Here is a 17,965-nt window from a genome sequence, read left to right on the forward strand (position 1 = left end):
CAAGGCTGGCCTCCACCTCAGCTAACCACGCCAGCTTAGGCAGAGCCCGCCGGGGTCTTAGCACCAAATTCCCACTCGTGTCCAAGCCCACCTTGCTGTCTCAAGTCCCAGCATCCCTGAACAGAGCTTTATAAAATGGGTAAAAAAACACAGAGCCAGCAAGGAGACGGGCAAGCAGCGGTTCCGGGGTTAGAAAGGGACGGAGGGAGGCTACTGCTGAAGTGATTAATCTGCAGGAAGACGACAAGAGTGAACTCTACACTCGACCTGGCCCCTCTGCAAGAGGTGACACACAGGCCCCCATGTCTACCACATAGGGGGACATCCCCTCACAACCTGAATCACGCTGGAGTCAAATCTACCAGCCAGAGACCATAAGAGCAACATGGTCTCATCAGCCACACAGACAACAGGCCAGGACCCCCAGGCTGGGAGTCCCCCTGGTTCCCCCAGGTCCCCCCAGGTCCATGGACAAGCTGCCCCCAGACTCAACCAGAGTCTTCAGGCTCAGAAGCCCGGAGACGGCAGGATGAAAAGGGTCGGTGTGGGTACTGGTGGGACAGCTAACAAAGGGCTCAGAGCTTTGTTTTCACTCCTTGAAAAATACAAAAAAGGGACATGGGATGGTAAAGACTCCGAATGCTACACTGAAGAGAGCCTGCTCATGAGACAAAATACATCTGCTTGAAAGAGTCCCTGAGGCAGGAGGAGAGATGAAACTTTGCACATACACGTGAGTGTCCTTCCTGGACAAGGGAGAGGCCATGGCTGGTGGCCAAGGAGGGAAGAGGCGGGAAGAAATGAACGACTCAGAGGCACCTCAACCATCCAAACACAGTTTGACATTGAACAGGTCCCAAATGAGCGACAACGTCTGACGTGAAGAGAAAAGCTAATAAATTATGGAAAACCCACAGCAATAAAAATCACTCGGCCATCAAATAACACCATTTCAAAGAATAATGTTACGGGGAAAGACTGAGGGCAAAGAAACAGAGCAGGAGACAAAATCCCATGTGCAGCCATATCTTTGTCAGGGACCAGTCAAAGTTCAGTTTCAGCCACAATATGGGGGGAAGGGGGACAAAAGTAAGTTTGCAGTTGTGAGTATGCGAAACACAGAGTTTATGCTTGTATTATTATTTGTTATTGTATTATTTTCCACACCAACAACTGTAAGCTTACTTATGCCCCAGTCTGTATGTGCCCCAAACCTACCACGTGCCTCATCTGGACAAGTGCCCTGGCCCCGGAAAGGACAAGCTGTGGAGTATCTATTTCAAGATGCTTTCTGCCAGTCTTCTACTGTGTGCAGATGAAACCTCAATAAAGTTGATTTTAAAAATAAATAAAAAAGATCATTTCTGGCCTCCCTGAACCCATGCTCAGTGACCATATGAGCACACAGGTCACCATCACACCCACACCTACAGTATGTCAACGTCAACCCTGCAAACAAGGTGTGATCCTACGGCTCAAGTCCAAGTGTTCCCTTCCCCAAGTAAACACGAATTCTGGATGAACTAGGATTGGAAATGTCCCGTATGCAGGATATGTCTCAATTGTCCCAGTCAGATGACCCATAAATATAAACATATCATTGCACAGTGTATGCAGTGAGTATAGTGGGTGATAATCCATTGCCTTATGACAAAAGCTCTTCACTGTATGTGCAAAACCAATTATTTAAAAGTGTCAAGCCCTGGCCAGGTGGCTCAGTTGGCTGAAGCTGGTGGCATGGTCCCCCCACCTTGAATAGCTAATTCTCCAGTATTTCTTTGCTGGAATCTCACCTTTTCCATCTCTTATTCTGCCTTGTTGAGGAGCTACCAAGAACCCACATCTATCTCAGGAAGAAATATAGATCAGGAGAATCTCCTGAACCAGCCACAGAAGGAGGTAGACAACCCATCACATTGGCATCTTTTCTCTTTTACCCACATGCCCCATACATGGTATTCCTATCTGTTTTAAAATCTCCATTTGTAAAGAGCACTTAATTTGGCCCGGCCAGGGTGGCTCAGCGGCTGAGCATGGACCCAGGGTCCAGGACATGGCAGTTCGATTCCTGGTCAGGGCACATGCCCGTGTTGCAGGCTTGATCCCCAGCAGGGGACGTGCAGGAGGCAGCCGATCAATGACTCTCTAAAAAAAAAAGAGTTACTTAATTCAATCGAGCCTGGTGGATAGACGTGGGAACCTGAATACAAACAGAACCCTCAGATCATCCCACAGAAATGCTATTGAAATAGCAACCTTCATGGAAGATGGTGGAAAAGAACCGTACCCACTAGGATCTCAAATAAAACAGCCATTTAGGGAGCTGTCCCTGCAGAAACCAGAACGCCTCATTGACACCTAGTTCACGCTCCCCAGGACAGTGGAATGAGGGAAATGAGGACCCAGGCAGGGTGAGAACTGGGAGGTCAGGCCTCTGCCGCTCACCCCCTGCTAACCATCTAAGCCTCCATTTCCTCACCTGTGAAATGGGGCTACTAAGCCCAACCCTTAGGAAGATTCAATGAGTTCATGGGCCCTCCAGAAGCCCTGAACCAAGTGAGTGAGTTGGCAGTGGGCACAAGACTGGCTTAGCTGCCTCTGTGGATCTCAAGGGTGGTCCAGGGACCAGCAGCATCACCATCAGCTGGGAACCTGTCAGAAATGCAAGTTGTACCCCCTTCAATCCCACCTACTGAAGGAGCCTCTGGGCAGGGCGAGCCCCTTTCTGGTGGTTCTGGTGCAGGTGAGGTTTGATGGGCAGAACTGCCTGTGTGAGGGCGCCGCCTAGTGGTGAACAGGCCTAACAGCCCTTCCTCTGTCCCAGCCAGGGTGACCCAGGGAAGCGGCCCCTCAGGTAAGCACAGGCAGGCTGCCTGCGCTGTTCTTTCTAACCACTGTATTCCCGGCACGAAGGGCCATGATTAATGAAGGGAAGACAGGTGATAAATATTGCTGGACGGATGGATGAAGGCGAATGAATGAACCTGGACAAAGGTGGTGTATCTCCTCACTCCCAGACTGCTCAGTCTTGGGACTCAGCCTGAGGCCTGGAGGGTCAGTTGAAGGGGGAGGAGACGGGGGCACTGAGCTGTCATCGGCAGAGGCAAGTTCGGGCATCCAGGCACAGTGTCCGAGATCTCCGTAGATGCAGGCCATCAACAGGGGCCCCACTGGTCTGTGCAGAGGATGGGCGGCCGGGAGGGAGAACTGTCCCTGGGTGATGGGGCCCTTCCGCTCCCCCTCTGCCAGGGTCACAGGGGGACAGAGGAGTGGTCCCAGGACACCACTGCCTGCACTCAGGGGGCAGAAAGCTAGTGAATGGGAAGAGGTGGTGAGGACAGTCACAACAGAGCAGCAGGAAGCAGCCTGAGTCCAGAAGAGTGGGGGGGGCGGTGACCCAGGGCTGGGGTGGTGGCAGCAGTTGTGTTCATGTTAACACCTGGGGGTCCGGGCGACGGGGCCACAGAGAGCTTTCTACATTCTTGCCACTTTTCTGTAAGCCTGAAATTACTTCAGCATAAAAAGTCACCGAAAGCAAAAAAGTAACTTTGTGGCAGACATGCCTCTTCTCATTGGTTTGCAGTTTGGGGATTCGGGGTCCATTTCATTAATTCCTTCAATAAATGTTTATTAAGCACCAATGATGAGCCAGGCCTTGCTGAAGGTACTGGGGACACCACAGTGGGGAAACAAAACAAAACAAAACAAAAAACCACTCCCGGCTTTGGGAGAAAAGCAGCAGCTCAGAGGTTTCTGGCAAAGCCCCATCTCACTGGGACATCTGGAGCTCGAGAGGCTTTAAACTCAACATATCTAAGACCAGGCTCATCATGATCTCCCCGCCACCTCCCCTCAAGTCCCCCCCAGTGTTCTCTGTCTTGGCACTCTAACCCCCCAGGGACAGAACTGGGGAGGGGCCACCCTGCTTCTCATCTACCAAGTGCAATCTGTCAGCTGGCTGCATTGGGACTCCCCCCTCAACAGCTCAGGGCCCTGGAGGTCCACTGTCCCCGCCTGGCCAGCCTCACTCAGCAGCCAGAGCCCTTTTCCAAACCCGCCTCCCATCACATCACACCCGGCTCGCTACACTTCAATGGCTGTCCTGTTGCATTTGGAAACAAAGGCCCCTTTCTTTCAGGCCTTTCTTTAGCAACTCTTACTTCAAGGATACCCTCGCCCACGTGATTCTTTAGTAAATGGCTGACTCTCCAGCCACACAGTAAGCGCCCTGAAAGCAGAAACCACGCCCGGCTTTGCACACCACTGTGTGCACGCAGTTGGCATTCAATTAATATTTGTTTAATTAGGTGGATAAGCAATTAAAATAATTAATGTCTGGCTTGGCCAATGAGTGGAGAGTGGTGCCATTCACTGCCACAGAGGACAGAGGGGACAGAGGAAGTACCGGAGGTGTGGCTTCGCAATCTGTGGGATACAGGGGTGCGGATGCCCGGCAGGCAGCCGGAAATGGAGACCCATGGTTTGTGAGGCTGACTTGTCCTGAAATGAGCTGTTTGCCCCCAAACCATCCCTTTCTCTGCCTGTCAGAAGGAACTGGTGGAGTCAAAGCTGTCTTCTCTGTAGCAGACAGTCACCTGCATAAAGTTGTCCCCACGCTGTCTGTGTTAGAGACAGGCTGAACACACATGTAGCCAGCCTATCCGACTCAGCACCCAGCTACCCGCCAGCACTGAGGGCGGCGCCCTTTCTGAGCCAGGCCTAGAGGGTGCTCAGGGAAGTCTGGCTGAACCCAGTTGGAAGTTTTTTGGGTGTGAAATACTTTCAGAAAGAGAGCACACAGCTGTGATCTTTGATCACATTCGTGCATTTTATTTGGGGGGGGATGTGTAATCCACCAAGCATATCAAATGATGGCAAGTGATCCCAGACTATGCCTCCTTTCAAACTGCTGATGTGACAGAAACATCAATGCGGCTCTAAAAATAAGAACAAAAAAATTCTTGCAGTTCTGTTATTTCACATTTAAATTAACTTGCATCACGGATATTCATCATTATCTGAAAAGTCTTGTCTTGTTTTTAAAGCCACCATGTAGCTTTCCCACAGTGCATAGTGGTCATGAGGGTCACCCCTTCATTCTCTGCCAGCCGCCCACCCCAGAAAGTGTGTGATCCCTTATGACTCTTTTCTCTGCTAGGCTGTAAGCAGCACCATGGCAGCGGCTGTACTGATTTTGCTCACCACTGTATCCACAGAACCTAGCTCAGTACCTGGCCCATAGTAGTTGCTCAATAAATACTGGCTGAGAAACAAATAAACCCTTTTTTCAGATATCACTGCTTTTTTTGGCAGAAGCCAAATGGTTCACCATGGGGCTCTCTACACATGCCTAAAGGGAAAACTTTATATAGTTTTCTTTTGGAAAGGAGACCATATGTTTTAGGTACAGGTGGTCAATCAGCAAAGGTGATTTTCCTTAATGCGCAGTATTTCACTGATCCTAAACGTATGTGGCCACAACCACCAACTTCCAACTACAAAAAGAGTGTGGTTGACCATGGTGACCTGATTATTTGCTTTTTGTTTTTAATTGATTTTTAAAGAAAAAGGGAGCGGGAGAGAGAGGGAAACATGGATGTGAGATAAAAACATTCATCCATTGCCTCTCACAGTCACCCTGACCAGGGACAGAACCAAAAACCTGGGCATGTGCCTTCAATGGGAATTCAAAAGAGCAACCTTTTGCAGTATGCATTGCTGTAACTGGATGACCAACCAACGGAGACACGACAGCCAAGGCTCATTCTGTTCTTAACCAGCACATGAAGCAACTCAGTTCAAAACAACAAAGAACAAGTTTGCTCTGTCTTCTAGAACCACTACTGTGGGTTGAGGAGGATAAGAAGTCCTACTGGGATGAGCCTGGAGTTTATGAGGAGGAGAGAGGAGGACACTGCCAATTTTCACATGCCTGCCCACACTGTAGCAGCCCCGAGGGAGCAGCCATGGTGTCCAGTGCAGGAGAAACCACCCCCACAGGCGCATGTCCCTGGCCCTTCTGTGCCCTTGCAAAAGTAGAATCCAAGAGACAATGGGTGTTTAGAAAAATAAATTATATTTTTAGAAGTGAGAAACCTTCTGCTGAATAAATGTACAACTAGTTCTTAATTTTACAGATCTACATGTACAGGTGAACACACACATGCAGGCACCCCTGTATTCACTGCTAGCCTGCCTCCTTCTCCTGCTCCAGGTCTTCAGCACACATGCCATTAGGTGTTTAGAACCTTCTTTAACCCTAAGCATTCCTCTGGCTGACTCCACTGTGTCTTCTGATCTCAGAGAACCATGACCTTCTCTGGCAGCCCCATGTGGAGTTAGATTTCCTCTGGTGGCTCAGGATAGGATGTGTAGTCACTGTGATGCATGGTTATCATGGTCGGCTGCTCTGCCAAGACAGAGGCTGTGTTTTTCATCTCTGAGTCCACAGTGTCTGTCTTAGTGCTTGTTTCAATTTAATTTCCAGTAAAAATGGGTGTGAGAGTCTAGGTCCTTGAGCTGCCACTTGCTGGCCTATGGACAAATACCTTGTGATCATCAATGGTCAAAGTGACATCATAATCTTCAGGAATCCTCTCAACAGCTGATCAGGTAGAGGTCACTTTGCAGGCCCAGAATGGTGAGTAACTTGTGACATGAAGATATTTGCACCCAACTTGGTTTCCACAGGAGACCAGGTTACTCCCATCATAACAGTCATCTCCAGGAGACTTGAGTCATCTTCAGCCTCATGCAGTCACATCTGCTTCACAGTGGCTGAGAAGATAAAAGGATGCATATGGGAAATTGCCTAGGGTTTGTCTCTTAGGGATGGGCTTTTGAGGGTCTCTCTTTAAGGTGAGTCCCTGGTGATGAGATCCTGTATGTGAGTACCTGGGGATAGGCTCCTGAGAGTGAATTAATGAGGGTAAGCTTCTGGTTTCCCAAGTGCAGTAGGGCTTTCCATCACCCATGTCTAGACCACACGTTCTACTGGGTTGACTCCTAAGTTTCTAATGCCCTCCTGAGGATTTCCCCTAAGTAATTAAAGTGACTATGGTGTCCTGGTGGTTGCACATGGAATAAAGCATTTGAAAGGAAGTGTCAACAACCCTCAGTGTGTTGAGGACTGAACAGGAGCCCTGGGTGAGGAGGCAAAGGTGGTGCGTGATTATGCCCGGGATTCCATGTTCAGGAGTGTATAATCATTGGGCCATTAGGTTTAGGATGTTACACACTCATGGCTCCGTGCTCAGTTTTTTTTTCTCAGAAGCGTTCTGTTATAAAAGGGCATTCATACACAGAAAGGTCTAGAATACTGCAGGTTCATGCTCATAAGAGGGGGTCTATGGTCTGAAGTTATGTACTTAGCCAGGTCTATACTCAGGCCTCCCATGCTCAGAAATGTACATGTTCAGATATAACACGTGATCAATGGTATATATGATGAAGAGGGACTAAGACCTTGGTAGTTTATATTAAGAGAAAGCATGATTAGAAGGCCCCAAACAGGGCACCCATGCTCAGGAAGGTACATGTACAGCTGTTACAAAAGATCACAGTTACATTCTCAAGATGAACTAGGAACAAGGAAATTATTATGGAATTCCATGGAAAATCATGTTGAGCTTCCTAGGTATGTGCTTAGAAATGACTGTGATATATGGCATTCAGACAACTGAGTCGCTATCCAGCAAAATAAAGACAAAGGTTGCATTCATATCTCACACTGTACATAAAAATTAATTCCAAGCCTACAGCATGCTTCGGCTATTGTGGCCCCTGGGCCCCAGGCCCTGTGAGGGGTGGCGCCCGGGCCCTAGTCCAGCACCTCCTCAGGGCCTGGCCTCCATCGGGGGCTGGATGTGGTTTTCAATGGTAGGAGAGGGGATGGGGCTGGAGATTGGCGGCCCAAGGGGCTCCCAGGGCTGAAGACCACTTGGGTTGCCAGGGAAGGGGTAGGGAGCCCTGCATCCCCGCCTCGGCCTCCGCTGCCCAACATGGGCCCCAGGCTCCAAAGTTTTCGAAGTTGGGCGCTGAGGGCCCGCGGCGAGGAGCATCCTAGGAGCCCGGCACCGGACTCGCGGGCGGCGCAGGTTGCCTGTGTTGCCGGTGGCCCCAAGGGTTTCGCGGGTGCCCTGGGGGCTCCGGGGAGAGGGTGGGGGCTCGGGGCTTCTGCTGAGTTGGTGGGTTTGCTCGCCTCTCACTGGCGGGAGCTCTTGCTTCTGGGGCTGTTGCTGCTGCTGCTGGGGGGACCGGGTGGGGGGATGGCCTTGAGCGGGAACAAGGGGGCCTGGGCCGTGGAGCGTAGGTGGGAGCACCCAAAGGAGCACGGCGGACACCGGCCCTCCGCCACCGCTGAGCCACTGCGGCCGGGCGGCCCCCTGCGAGCAGCTGCGCTACAACTGTGCCTGGGCTCGGCGCTGCCCTGCGAGGCCACCTCCGCGCTGCTGGCCGGGGACTCGGACTCCCAGGAGGAGGCGCACGGCAAGCTTCTGCTCTGGTCCGGCCTTCCCAACGCCCCTCGCTGCTGGGCAGTGATCCAGCCCCTGCTGTGTGCTGTGTACATGCCCAAGTGTGAGAACGACCGAGTGGAGCTGCCCAGCCGCACCCTCTGCCAAGCCACCCGAGGACCCTGCCATCGTGGAGAGAGAGCGGGGCTGGCCTGACTTCCTGCGCTGCACCCCCGACCACTTCCCTGAGGGTTGCCCGAATGAGGTGCAGAACATCAGTAGTTCGGGCCAGTGTGAGGCTCCTTTGGTTCAGACTCACAACCCCAAGAGCTGGTATGAGGACGTGGAGGGCTGGGGGATCCAGTGCCAGACCCGCTCTTCACCGAGGCCGAGCACCAGGACATGCTCAGCTACATCGCGGCCTTTGGGGCCGTCACAGGCCTCTGCATGCTCTTCACCCTGGCCACTTTTGTGACTGGCAGAATTTGAATCGCTACCCTGCAGTCATTCTCTTCTACGTCAATGCGTGTTTCTTTGTGGGCAGCATTGGCTGGCTGGCCCAGTTCATGGACGGTGCCCACCGGGAGATTGTTTGCCATGCAGATGGCACCATGAGGCTTGGGGAGCCCACTTCCAATAAGACCCTGTCCTGCGTAATCATCTTTGTCATTGTGTTCTATGCCCTGATGGCTGGCGTGGTCTGGTTTGTGGTCCTCACCTATGCCTGGCACACCTCCTTCAAAGCCCTGAGCACCACCTACCAACCTCTCTCTCGCAAGACCTCCTACTTCCACCTGCTCACAGGGTCACTCCCTTTTGTCCTCACCGTGGCAATCCTTGCTGTGGCTCAGGTGGATGGGGACTCCGTGAGCTGCATATTTTATGGGCTACAAGAACTACCAATAGCGTGCTGGCTTTGTGCTGGCCCCAATTGGCCTGGTGCTCATTGTGGGAGGCTACTTTCTTATTGGAGGAGTCATGACTCTGTTCTCCATCAAAAGCAACCACCCCAGGCTACTGAGCAAGAAGGCTGCCAGCAAAACCAATGAGACCATGCTGCGCCTAGGCATTTTTGGCTTCCTGGCCTTTGGCTTTGTGCTCATCACCTTCAGCTGCCACTTCTATGACTTCTTCAACCAGGCTGAGTGGGAGCACAGCTTCCGGGACTAGGTGCTGTGCCAGGCCAATGTAACCATTGGGCTGCCCACCAAGAAGCCCATCCTTGACTGTGAGGTCAAGAATCGCCCTAGCCTCTTCATGGAGAAAATCAACCTGTTTGCCATGTTTGGAACCGGCATTGCCATGGACACCTGGGTCTGGACCAAGGCCACGCTGCTCATCTGGAGATGCACCTGGTGCAGGTTAACTGGACAGAGTGATGATGAGCCCAAACTCATCAAGAAGAGCAAGATGATTGCCAAGGCTTTCTCCAAGTGGCGCGAGCTGCTGCAGAACCCAGGCCAGGAGCTCTCCTTCAGCATGCACACCGTCTCCCGTGATGGGCCTGGGGCGGGTTTGGCCTTTGACCTCAATGAGCCCTCCGCTGATGTGTCCTCTGCCTGGGCAAAGCATGTCACCACGATGGTGGCTTGGAGAGGAGCCATACTGCCCAGGATGTGTCTGTCACCCCTGTGGCAACTCCAGTGCCCCCAGGGGAAAAATCCAACCTATGGCTGGTTGAGGCCGAGATCTCCCCAGAGCTGGAGAAGAGCCTGGGCCATAAAAAGAAGCGGAGGAAGAGGAAGAAGGAGGTGTGTCCATTGGTGCTACCCACTGAGCTTCACCACCCCGCCCCTGCATCTACCACAAGCACCAGCGCTGTTCCTTGATTGCCGCAGTTGCCTGGACAGAAATGCCTGGTGGCCACATGCACCTGGGGAACTGGGGAATCCTGCCAACAGAGAGCCTGGACCCTGGTCTCCAATCCCTTCTTCCCAGAGCCCAGTCCCCTGCAGGATCCGTTTCTGCCTGGCACCCCAGCCCCCAAGGCCTGGGCCCAGGGCCCCAGGCAGGGACTGGCCCCCATTCATTCCCGCACCAACCTGATGGAGGCTGAGCTCATGAATGCAGACTCAGACTTCTAAGCCAAGAGAGCAGGACCGGGGACAGTAAACAAACAAACAAAAACACATTCTGAGGCTTGTCTTCCTCCCTGAGAGTGCTTCCCCAAGATCTCATCTTCTGGAGAACCTGAGAGCCCAGTGCCCTCCCAGGATGGTTCTATATGTCTGGCTTATGGCAGAATTGTCGGAAAGAGCCTTGACAAATTCATGGGTGGGCCTCACCCAGGGAACAGCCCTGAGCTCCAGGGCCCTATTTCTGCCCCACCAGCTGGAGTCTGGCTGGCAGCCCCAGTCTGCAACAAGGTTATGGGGCATGCAGAGTTTCTGGTGGGGCAGTAATGGTGAAGGTAAGAGTGATAGTACCCGGAACGGGCTTTGGTGGCCAGGGAGGTAGCCAAACCTATGTCTGGCAGATGAGGACTGGCTGCCCTTTTCTGTACTAACTGGTGCCAGGAAAGGGCACCCTCAGACCAAAAGTGTTTATTGTATCATTAGCCCATTGTCTAAGTGGGGACAGGACTCCGTTCTCCCTCTTTCAGGTGGTTGTGAGGCTAGGAGTGCCTACTCTTAGAGGGGCTATCATCTCTTTTTACTGATGTCCAACTGGCCCCACCCCAGGCCAGTAACCCAGCCCATGTTCTCCTGCACTCTCCTACCCTTTCCCATTTCAGTTCAACCAGGCCAACCTTTTCCTGTTTCCTGTTTGTTGATTAGGAACCAGAACTGCAGTCTCTCCATCCCACCTCCACTCCTGTTGCTGGACTCCATCTCCAAGAAAGAGATTGGTTCAGCTATAGAGCCTGGCATGCTATAGAAGCAGTGAATGGTGGGGAGTCTTTGGGTCTCCGAGACACATTGTCTCTTCCTGTATCCATCCAGTGGGGAATGGATCCTCCGACTTGATGGGCTACCCTGGGAAGCTACTGGAGCTTCTGGCAGGAAGGAAAGCTTCCTTCAACTTCCATAACTGGTGGGTGAAGAGATTTCTGACCTCTTAGAGGCCTCCTCCATGTCCCCAAGGCCCCAGTTTCAAGAACCAGGCAGCAGGAAGTCTTAGGAGCTGGCTGGGTTCCAGATCAAGGATAGGGATGGGCAGAAGAAATATAAACAGTAAATAAAGGTTTTTGTATAAAAAAAAATTAATTCCAAGTAAGTCAATTATTTATATGTTGAATATAAAATAATAAAAGTACTAACAGAAATCATGAGCAAATTCCTTTACAAGTTTTTAGTCAAAGGAAGACCCTTCTAATTCTAACTGAACACCCCAATGCAGTAAAAAGATTTACAGATTAAACTACATAACAATAAAACTTATGCATGAAAAACCTGCCATCAGCATATTTATAAATCAAGATAGACAATAAGAAAAATACACCTTTCACATCTAATTACAACCTTAATATATCAAGAGCTCCTAGAATTCAATGAACAAGACAAAGATCAGCAACCCAATAAGTCAATCGGCAAACACTTTAAGTAGATACACCAGTGAAAAGAAAATACAGAAAGATGCTCAACCATATTAACACAAAACCTATTCAATTAGCAGAAGTCAAAATTTGTATAATAGTTATAAGACAGGAGATAGATGCATTTTTATACATTAGGTGATTGCCTTTTATAACCTATTTGGAGAACAATTTGGAAACAACTATAAAATTACAAAGGCACAGATCTTTGGAGCAATTTAACTTCTAGGAATTGACTGTAAATATATGTGCAAAATGGATCATATCAAAGCTTTTAGGCCAGAATTGCTGTTACAACAAAAGATTTGAAACAACTTCAGTGTCCATCAATAGAACACATCTGAAATCCTATGCAGCTATAAAACACAGAAAAGTCCTCCATTCACTACTGTGGGAGATTATCCAGTATATACCATTAAGCAAAGAGCCAGGTAGAGGACGGTTATATAATATGCTACTGCTTGTGTAAAAAACAGAGAGAAAGTGAGCATGCACATTAATATTTGTTCACATATACACGTGGAAACTAAGGGTACACTACAAACTAATCACAGCTCCCATCCTTCACATATAAAGAGCTCCAAAAAAATCAATAAAATAGAAAAATGACTGGGTGTTGTTTTTTTTAGCCCATGTGAAGTGTTACCTATTCAACAATTTAAATTAAAAATTAAGTTTTAGAGGGTAAAATTCTATTTTGTATTTAGACATGTTCTTACTTTTGGGTCCCAAATAATTAATATTATCATTTTCCAACTAAACAAACTGCCACTGATTTCATAGACGAGTTATTTTAGCGCTATGGATAGAAAATTTAACATACATATTATGTGGTTTGTAGTTACTACCAAATGAAGGCAACTCAAACACTAGAAAGTGTATATCCTTACAGTGTGATTCTGTTTTCTATCTTACTGATAAGGACTTGGCAAGAGCACTTTACTAGCTAGTTCCTTGGAACCCAGTGTCTGATGATAACCTGCAGAACCTAAAGCAAGCTTATCAATCTTCCCTGTGACAGCACAGGCACGCTTCAGAGGGAGAATGGTAGCTGTGCCATCTCCTGTCCTTATCTTAGAGCTGCCAGCCCAGGTCTGGTTCTGAGAGTGTGGGGACCAACAGACACCTCAGTGTGTGGAATCTGACAAACCAACCCTCCTGCTGTGGAAAGGTGGGGGACTGTAGATTTCTCTTCGGTGGGAGAGTTTGCATCCCCCACCTGCTGTACTTTTCTGTCCCTTTGGCACTCACAGAGCTGCTCTAACCCAGACGTGAGCAACCAGCCCACTCCTTTCCTGGAGCCAGAGTGTGGCCAGCCAGTGAGAGATCAGAGCTATCCACAAAACAGCAGGTTTTGGGAAGTTGTGTTACTCCAAGTAATTTTGAAGCTCAAAACCCTGAAGTGCTGACCAGGGCCACCCCTGGCCTGGCCACCCTCTGCCTGTGTCCCTGTCACTCAGATTTCTCCATCCTCATGTTGACTTGCAGGCCTCAGCATTCAGTTCAGGAGCTTTGCCAACTGCACAGCAGTGTGGCCACTGGAGTCAAATCCCTGCTGAAAATCCCCCTGACTGGCTCTAGCTGTCTGAACTGCCACAGTCCTGATTGCCACGGATGTCTGCCACCATGTGCGGTTGGAGTGAGGATCAGCTGTGAGGAATTCAAATGATGTATATAAGGCGTCAGTATGTACAGGAACCATACCATCTGGTCACAATGACAACCCTTCTGCCCTCAGCCTCTACACCTGTTTCCATGTCTTGTCTTCAGCCTGGGTGGCTTCTTTAGGAACCCCAGCTGCTGTCCTTGTCCCTGACTTCCAAACACACCCCGGGATTTGGAAGTTCAGCTGGCCCTGGGTTGCCTGCCAGGGACCCTGCCTCTGTGTGCTGCCAACTCCCCAATTCTGTCCCCAGCTCTGCCTCCTGTCACCTGGATCCCTCTGTGAAACCTTGTGTTCTCACTGCCCTCACACACGCACATGGAACAGGATGGACTCAACTGTCTCTCTCACCTTCTCCAGTGGGCACCTGGACAACCAACATTCACCTGGACTGGAGAAATTCTTGGACCTTGGATGACCCCATGGTGGGAATGTGTGAAGGATGGACTGGTGCCTGTGGTGTAAGAGCTCACTCCCTGTGAGTGTGACTCAAGTCGGAGCAGCTGCTGTCTCAGCATCCAGCTAGGCCATGGTGACTTCCGTGGTCTCTAAGGAAACCAGGCTTTCAGTCCAGTAAGTTCTAGACCAGATTGGGGGGTGTGTGTGAAGAGAGTTCTCATGGCCACAGGGAAAATGCCTGGGAGAGGGGGAGACAGTTGCTGCCACCCAGGCTCTGATGTCACAGTGTGTTCAGCAGTAAGGTGCTGTGGGAAGAGCCTGGGAAACCTTCTTGGTGGCAAACACCATGACAATAAGTAGAAACACATTGACTGTGTAAGGGAGGTCATCTCAGGAGTGAGGATTTGATACCGACAGGTGGGCCCTGAGGTGGTGCTAATGAGTAGCCACCAATATCTGCATGGGAAGGAACACAAACAGCTGAAACATGAAAATGTGTTCACTTTCTCAGGGGCCAAAAGCAATTCCAATTAAAGTAACTGATAAAGATTTTAAAAGATGCCATTTGGGGAAGGGGGTAATGGAACAGGTATCATCTTAGAAACTGCTGATAAGAGTATAAGCAAAGGTGTGCAGCTTTGTAGAAGAAATGCAGAAATTTAGAACCTCACAGATATCACTCAACTCAAAGCTCGAGGTGTTTTTTTCAAAGCAGTAATTTCCTAAGGATGCAGCACATTCTAAAATATATGACATGTGTGAATAAACTGCAATGCTGCCACAGCCAAGTTCACATAATATATCGTAATTGAGATCTGAACATTCATTTGGGTCAGGAGGACCCATATCCCCACATGTGGAAATTACAAACAGTATGTTAAAACAATGTGTACCATAACTTTCCCTAAAAATAAAAATATTTCCCTCAAAGTAAGGATCAGAACTGCATCCAAGTGCTCCTTCCAAAACGGGGTGTGAGCCACACACCTGCTGAAAGTGCACAGGAAGTTCTGCCTCAGCTGGGAGCACAGGCTTCTCTCTCTCCCCCTGAATGCATGAAGGAGCAAGGATGCAGCACAGGTCGATAATTCTGAGCACAGTCAGCATTTCCAGGGTGGCTCTGGCACAGAGCAGAGTTGGGACATGAATGCTACAGAATTCAGGAAGTGATTGGGGCCACCTTTGGGTCAGAGCATGATTCGGTGTGGACATGTCCTACCACCATCCTCCTGTGGCCGTCAAGCTCAGACCTGCTAACCTGGGAATCCCGGGTGTGTGGCCATCTTGCGGTGTTTTTAGTCACTAGTACAATTGTTAAACACAGCAGGCATTCAGTCCACGCAGGCTTAACTGTGGGCAACTATCATCAGACAGACCGGGATGAGCACAAAAATTATTGAGGTGCAAGTAATAATTCCTCCTGGGGAGCAACAGTGGATTCTAATGCTACCAACATGCTTATATAAACTAAAACACAGAAAACAGCTAAGTCTGCTATCCCTATTTGCTTAATAATGTTTAACAATTTTCAGGATGAAACTTACTTCTCAATAGGAAAGTTATCCAAGTCATTAACACACAGTGATTCTTAGGTATGTGGTGATACAGCTCATTCATGATTTTTATAATTAGAGTCACAGGCCTTCCTTTCAGAATTGCCATCTAACCTGAAAAATAGAAACTATTTAAATATACATGACAATAACTAAGATACCCAATTAGCACCTGTGCAAAATACTTATGTGACTGGTTTACTGAGCAAAGCACTTAATTTCCAAACTTGTTTCCCAAAGTATAAAATGAAAAAGCCACCATCAGAGCCATGGCAAAGGTCAAGGGTGTAACATGCTAACAGCAATGCACTGTTGACAGAGATGACCTGTGAACCTGTCTGCTGATTCTAGGATCCCAAATTTCCCTGTTTCCACTTCTCTCTTGAAGTCAGACCGCTTTCTAACTATCCACTAAATATTTCCAGTGGACATTCTCCGTCTCCTCAAATACCTACCAAGGACCGAGCCCTGAGCTGGGTGAACACCGCTCTCCTCTCCAACCCCGGCTCCACAGTCCCCAAGGCCCACCTGTCCCTCCTGGGCATTTCCTTGTCCAATGGCCATGCTTAGGCTCACTGACAACTATGAGGTCTGTGTGTCCCTCGATGTAGTTCATCTGGCTGCTTCCCTTTTGGTTCTTCAGGCAAAGGCAGCAGAGGCAAAATCCATCCTCTTCTCAGAGCTCAGCACCTGAGACAAAGAAGTCTGCCTGTTTTGGAAGGTTTTACAAAGAAGTTCTAGAAAATATGTGTCTACATTGTTAACTATGTTGCAATCACTTCCTAGAAAACGTGTTTGTAATGTTGTTACAGGTGTTACGTGTGAACACTAGGTGGTGGGGTCAGTTATGCATTCTAATCACATACAGAAAGGCCAGAGAAACCACCGGGGGCAGGGCACGTGCAGGTGGCTCTGAAGCTCCACAGCACGTTCTTCTCACAGCCCTCGGGTCAGGACCTGGGGCCAAGTGTCCTCCCCTAATCAGGACAGGCTTTAGTGGGCAGCCTGCCTCCAGGAGACCACAGAGGAAGTGAGCCTGCTGGGTGGCTCCAGGCCAGGGCAGAAAGGGTGGCGCTTCTTTGGTCTTCAGGCCACAAACTCTGGGTGAAGCCACAGTGGCCTCGACCACCAGCCCCAGCAAAGTGCCCAGCACCAGGCTCTTCTCTTCTCAGGTGGGACACCAGCCCCCAGGGCTGCTCCTTAATTTCTGACCCACAAAAGTATAGTCTAATTAAGCGGCTGCTGTTAGTACCTCTGAACCTGGGTAACTGTTATGCAACCATAACAACCGGACCCAACAACTGAAACACAACAGGGCCCACGATCATCCCGAGTAAAAGTGAGTGAGCGACAGAAGGGAAAGCAGAGGCCACAGGAGGGGGCGATGCTGAGACATCCCCGTGGGGAAAGCAGTGGGACCAGGACGGGAAGCAGCACCTTGCAGCAAGAGGGCCTGGCGAGGCCTCAGGAGAAGGCTCCCTCCTGAAGCTCCTCTTCCTTCCAGAACATGTCTCCTTGGGGACTGTCCTCTCTCCCTGCCGGTTTCTCTGAACTTGGGTCCCCCAGGCAAGTGCTGGCGTCCATCTCTGTAGGGACTCGTGTTCTTGGAAAGCTCAGACTCTCACAGGCTCCAGGATTCTCTTTCTCTGCACGTCTCCTGTGGAGAACCCCGTCTAACTGCTGTCACTTTCCTGAGCCATCATCAGACGGAGGACAGGACATGCGGTACATTAGCCCCAATGGCTCTGCCCTGGTGAGGTCCGGTCTTCGGGTACCACTGCCCGCACCCGGCCCTCCCCTCCTTGGGCGCGCACATCGGGACTCGCGCTGTGGGGGGAGCTGTGGGAGCCCACGGAGAGCAGGTGTTGTGCGCGTGGGAGAGGATGGAGGGGGCGGAAGGCGTGGGGATGCCGCGTGTAGGCTCCTGGGAGCCAGGCCTTCAGCACCCCCAGAGAGCCTCAGAGCGAGCAGAGGCCTAAGGGGTTGGCAGCAGGCAGTGAGTGCGCAGGCGCGGGCTGGGGTTCGCTGCCTGGCCCCGGGCGGAGGCGGGGCTTTCCCGGGCCAATCAGAATCCCGGGCTTGGGATGAGGCCTCCGGAGGGCGGGCCTGCGGTTCTCCTGCGTGATTTCATTAACCAGGGACCTGCAGCAACTTCAATTTAAGGGAAAAAAAGAAACCGCAGCTCCTCCCCGCTACCTCAGGCCTCAGACCGCTCAGCCTGCAGGATTCCTGAGCCCCTGAGCGGTCTGTGCTCTTCGGGAAACAGTTTTGTGCCCTTAGTGCCCCCCGCGAGCAGGAGGCGGTGCTGCTGGGCCCAGGGGTGCGCTGCTGGGAGAGAGACCAGCTGAGGAGCCGGGAGGAC

General features: G+C 50.5%; 1 long non-coding RNA gene and 1 pseudogene across 2 annotated transcripts in view; both read left to right on the forward strand.

Moving 5' to 3' along the window:
* Positions 1-17,965, forward strand: part of LOC308550575 — an 80,020-nt gene that overhangs the window by 41,756 nt on the left and 20,299 nt on the right. The gene's annotated exons all lie outside the window — the stretch shown is intronic.
* LOC308550497 (protein smoothened pseudogene) lies at positions 8,001-10,537 on the forward strand (annotated as a pseudogene). The gene has a single exon. The product of its transcript is annotated as a protein smoothened pseudogene (transcript).

This window comes from Miniopterus schreibersii, assembly GCF_964146895.1.
Source record: "Miniopterus schreibersii genome assembly, chromosome: 22".
Taxonomy (NCBI): Eukaryota; Metazoa; Chordata; class Mammalia; order Chiroptera; family Miniopteridae; genus Miniopterus; species Miniopterus schreibersii.